We start from the raw sequence: 6000 nt of genomic DNA on the forward strand, positions 1-6000 counted from the left end.
AGAGGCTCTGAACCTGTGGCAGGCTAAGGCAGCGACTACACTTTCCAGAACAGCCATGAGGAATCTTCTATCAATGACAGCTCCAGCTCCTGCACTGACAGAAGTCACAGAACCATCTACAAAGCCTGGGCAAGATTTTAACCCTTTCATTACCCAGATGAGACTTGCAGATTAATCTTTTTATCCAGAGAGGGAAAAAGAGATTGATCAACATGAAAAGAGACTTTATAAACTACCAGTGACAGAAAAGAAAAGAAGCTTCAGAAAAGGTAGAGAATAAGGAGGTGCTTTAATTAAGATGAAATATTTTTCTGTTCAAGTTATGGAGATGGACAATAAAGTCCTGAAAGAACTCCTTTAATTCATGATAGAGTATGTAGGGAGGAATAAAGTGTTCAAAGTGTAAATTTTGAGTAAAAAGTAGAGTAATTGTGGTACAGTGAAGTGCTGGAGGATTTGAAGCCTTGAGAGGCAATGAGAAAACTGTTTTCTAGTGAAGCTTACAGAGACAGATGAAGAAGACTTTTGCTTTTGAATAACTCATCCTTAAAATGCCATCCCTAGACTCATGGCCCATACACACTTCAGAGTGATGTGAAATGGGAGGAGTGAGCTCTGATAACAGCAGTTCTGGGCAGCTGACATCAGAGCAATAGAAAACTATAACAGAAGTAGTTTTCTAGTGAGAAACTCCATAAATTAACAGAAAGAGACTTCTGTTTCTCTACAAAGACTGGTGAAAAGACTGTAGCAGGAATTGGGACTGTTCTAACCATCCAAGTACCAAAGTTTTTGTCTCTGTGGTCATGTGAACAAGGGAATAGTGGGTAGTGGGGGATAAAAAAGGTTTTTCTGGAAGTTTATTCTGTTGTTCTTATTATTGCAGTTTGTGAATAAACGTTCTTTATTCCTTTTAAGTTTTATGCCTGTTTTGCTCTTGTTCTAATCCATATCTCACAGCAAGAAATAAGTAATTTTCTTAGTTACTGGTTTAAAACCATGACATAACTTCTAAAGCTTTTTGTTTCAGATCTGATCGTTGGACTGTCATTGGAGTAGACTTGCAGGATAATTCACAAGACCCGTCTGGACTGGATAGTAGGTATTTTGCTATTGGAGACACAGCACATTCACCAATAGAGATTGAGGTGGCTCCCATGACAATTAAGGGAGACCTAACACACCTCAGTCTCTTAGCTAGGTGCCCTCAACCACCTTTCTATGTAGACAAAGGGCAGGTAATAGCCCAGGTGATCCCTGTTCCAACAGAAATCCCAGTAGATGACAAAGCACCAGGAGTCTACTGGGCAGAAGTAGTGGGTGAAGACAAACCCATTATGGGATGGAACTTAACACATAAATCAGAACATCTCCATGTAGAAGGGTTAATTGATACTGGGGCAGATGTGACTATCATACCTGAAAAGGTGTGGCCCTCACATTGGGAACTGTAACCCATGGCAGGAAAAATACAGGGTGTTGGAGGAATGAAACTGGCTAAAATTGCTAAAGGTATCGTCCAGATTGAAGGTCCAGAGAGTAGGTTAGCTAGTGTCCGACCTTTTGTTATTGACTACAAGTGCCCGCTGTGGGGAAGAGACACCATGTCCCAGTGGGGAGTGAAATTATCAATTCCTGAGACACCTCTGGATTTTTGATGGAGGCCACTGTAGAGTGTCCGGTCCAAAAGTTATCTTGGTGTCCTGGTTTAGGGCAGATTTGGGAGAAAACCTCCAGTGGGGCTCCCCCAGGGAAGCAAACCCACGTGGCCCTTTTCTCCCACCCTCCAACCGGTTCGGGAAGAGATTTCTCTGAGTGAAGTGGAAAAAACCTGTTTATTTCACATCCACAGCACTACCCGGCACAAGAATGAACAATATCAAATTACAAAACCTCTTGCCGTTCAGAAGAGATGACAAACTTCAGAGGGTCTCTTTGCTGTGGGTGTTTGCTCTGTTATCAGTCTCTCTGGTGTTGGAAAATGCTGCTGCCCAGTCTGGGCTCCCGGTAGTCCACGGGTGAAAGCTCCCGGTGCTCCCTCGAGTCCCCAGTTCAGAGCAGGTTCGATTTGTTTCAGAAAAGGGGAAAGAAAACAGTCCAGGAAGACCTCTCTGCTCCGGCTAGCTGGAAAGCCAAAGCGATCTGTGTCTTGTTGTCTGTCTGTGTGGAAGTCAAAACTCCCGATGCGGGGGGAGCAAGTACAGTCTCTGATAACAGACTCGGTGCTTCTTTTCCACTCACTTTTACTCTTAGATGAAATTTTAAGAATACAGAACCTGTGTCTGGGTTAGGTGGATGAATGGGGATTTAATTTAACCTCCTAATCAACCCAAGACACTTCGGTAGATAATAATCCAGTTTGAGTGAACCAGTGGCCTCTCAGCAGACAAAAACTTGGGGCGCTAGAAAAGTTAGTAGAACAATAATTGGCCAAATGACACATAGTAGAAACAATCAGCCCTTGGAATTCCCCGGTGTTTGTAATAAAAAAGCCAGGGAAGGATAAATGGCACCTCCTTCAGGATTTGAGAGAAAGAAACAAAAAAATAGAGGACATGGGGTCTCTTCAACCAGGTATGCCATCCCCAACTATGTTACCACAAAATTGGCTCCTAGCAGTACTGGATATTAAAGACTGGTTTTTTCAAATTCCCCTGGGCCCAGCTGATGCGCCAAGGTTTGCCTTTTCCATTCCCACAATTAACCGAGAAGCCCCAATGAAAGGGTACCACTGGACAGTTATTACCTCAGGGGATGAAAGCAAGCCCCTTCATCTGCCAGTGGTATGTGGGGTCTTTGCCGTCCTCAGTGCGTGCTGAAAAGAGAGATGCCATCATTTTGCATTACATGGACGATGTTTTGGTATGCTGTCCCAAACACAACATGCTGCAAGACACCCTTGATGTAGTGGTTAAAATTTTAACCTCTGCTGGATTCTAATTGCAGGAAGACAAAGTTCAAAGGATGCCACCTTGGAAATACCTGGGCCTGGAAATTACCGCAAGGATGGTTGTTGCACAAAAATTGGAAATTATTGGTAATCCTAAAACTCTAGCAGATCTCCATTCCCTATGCGGGTCACTAAACCGGGTCAGACCCTGGCTAGGTCTCACCAATGAGGACCTGGGCCCCCTGCTCAATTTATTGAAAGGGGAGAGAGAGCTGCTGTCTCCCAGGGAGCTGACTCCAGAAGCAAAAATTGTGATTGAAAAGGCACAAAAGGCCTTGACAGAAAGACAGGCACATCGCTTCAAACCTGAGCTGCCTTTAAAATTTATTGCCCTGGGCAAATTGCCACACCTACCTGGGTTAATATTCCAGTGGGCCGAGGGGCAGAGAGATCCACTCTTAATAACAGAATGGGTTTTCCTCTCCCATCAATGACCCAAAACTATCACCAAGCCACAAGAGCTGATGGCTCAGCTGATTCAGTTGGCCAGGGTAAGGCTGCATGAACTGGCAGGTTGTGACTTTATGTGTATTCACCTCCCAGTCAGGCTCTCTGGAGAAGGCAAAAACTCCCCTGAGAGACTGACCAAAGAGATGTTTGAGCATCTGCTGCAGAGCAATGCTACCCTCCAGTTTGCTCTGGACAGCTCTAGTGGGCAAATTTCAGTTCATGCGCCAGCACACAAATTGTTTCATGAGGAATTCCACCTCATTCCTTGTGAGAAAAGGAGCCAAAGGCCACTCAAAGCTCTCACAGTGTTCACTGATGCATCTGGGACATCTCACAAGTCGGTGATGACTTGGAGAAATCCACAGACTCAGCTTTGGGAAGCTGATGTTGAGTTTGTAGAGGGGTCACCCCAGATAGCTGAACTGGCTGCGGCCATTAGAGCCTTTGAGAAGTTTTCAGAACCGATTAATTTGGTTACTGACTCAGCCTATGTAGCAGGAGTGGTGTCCAGAGCGGAGCAGGCAGTTCTCAAGGACATTGAGAACGAACATCTCTTTAGATTGCTTTCAAAACTGATTTATTTGGTTTCAAATCGAGAACAACCTTTCTATCTGATGCTTATAAAGTTGCATACCCCATTGCCAGGTGAAATCGCTGAGGGAAACCGGGAGGCTGATTCCCTTGCTGCCCCAGCTGAAAAGGCACGTCTCCCAGATGTGTTCCAACAGGCAAAGATAAGTCACCAGCGATACCATCAAAATGTGCCAGGACTGATTCATCAGCTCCAGCTGACATGGGGTCAGGCTAAAGCCATCGTGGCTACCTGTCCCAGTTGTCAGCTCCAGGCAGTGCCATCATTAGGCCTGGGGGTTAATCCCCGAGGAATTGAAAGCTGTGAAGTGTGGCCAACAGATATCACTGACATCCCCAGTTTTGGTCACCTTAAGTATGTACACGTGAGCATTGATACATACTCAGGAGCAGTGTATGCCTCTGCTCATGCAGGAGAAAAATCTGTACATGCCAAACAACACTTAGTACAGGCCTTTTCTGTATTGGGAATCCCTAAAGAAATTTAAACAGATAATGGCCCAGCGTATCAATCCAAGGAGTTCCTGGAATTTGTCCAGCAGTGGGGAGTGGAACATAAAACTGGCATCCCCCACTCCTCCACAGGTCAAGCTGTGATTGAGTGTGCACACCAGACGCTCAAACAAGTCCTAGCCAGGTAAGGTAGCGAGGCAGTGTGGATGTCTCCACAACAAAAACCCTGTAAAACTCTGTTTGCCATTAATTTCCTAAACTGCTCATTTGAAAACATGAAGCCTCCTGTGACTCGGCATTTTAACAGTGATGATCAGTTTTAATTGTCACAGCGTCCACCAGTTTTAATCAGGGACCCTGAAACTTGGCAAACCAAGGGCCCCTATGAACTTGTCACCTGGGGGCGTGGTTACACGTGTGTCTCCACCCCTGCCGGCCCCTGATGGATTCCTCAGAAACGGGTAAAACCTTTTGTTCTAAAGAATCCAGCCCCAGCAATAAGAGATGAGAAGCAAGTGGCTGTTGCTTCCAAGAGAAGACGCCACCGAAGAGAGCAAGAAGAAACCTTTCTAGCCTCTGACCTGCATGCTTTGGCAGTAAATATGTTTCCAAAAATGTCTGTTTCCTTGTTTTTAGAAATAACCTACCTCTCACTCAAATCCATGATGAGCCTTAACCCTGCTGTCATCGTGCTCGCACTGAGCAGCCTGACAGCGGCCTGGATCGTCACACAGCCACGCCAGGACATCTGGGTGACCCTGGCACAAACACTTCATCAAGAAAACATATGTCTATCTACTTGAGCAGCGAAAAATCCTATGTCTACCTGCCTGGTAGGAATTCCATTGCAGGATGATGAATTTACACATCGCTTTAATACACTGACTCCTGAAGCAGGTAATGAATTTCCACAGCACTCAAATAGAAGCAGAGTTTAAAAACCCCGTCAAAGAGTGGCTGCCACATTTTCCTAAGGCAAGCCAGGAACCCCAGGAGTTAGAGCTACTGGGTTCCTCTCCAGCATTACACTGTGTACACTTTAGGGTCAGTCTTCCAATTAATAAAGAAACCTTCCACAATATAGTACAATATTGAGAAGAATTCACAGCAAAAAGGTGGTGCCACGTCCTAAGCTACATCAAAAGTGCACTCCTCAGCTCATACACATCCCAAAAGCCTCCCCAAAGGACTGTTCCTCATTTGTGGGGATAGCGCATGGGCAGGAATTCCACCCTGTCTCCTCGGAGGGCTGTGTACCAGAGGGCGTCTATCACTGTTAGCGCCCAATCAAACATTAATTGGCGAATGGACCAATAAAAATAATTTGACGAGGAAAATTCAGAAGAGAAGTGTTACAAATTTAGATGAGAATTGTGATTCGGAGATTTTTCATTGGTCCAAATCAAAAAGAATTGCTGCATCCATTTTCCTTCTTTGGGTGGCTGCAGCCAAGGCCCTAGGTGAACTGGGACACCTAGAATGCTGGGTGGTAAAACAAGCAAATTTAACATCTAGCGCCATAAGTGCCCTCCTAGAAGATGAGGAAGTTAGCAGGC

This window comes from Cyanistes caeruleus, unplaced genomic scaffold (assembly GCF_971803275.1).
Source record: "Cyanistes caeruleus unplaced genomic scaffold, bCyaCae1.hap1.1 HAP1_SCAFFOLD_145, whole genome shotgun sequence".
NCBI lineage: Eukaryota > Metazoa > Chordata > Aves > Passeriformes > Paridae > Cyanistes > Cyanistes caeruleus.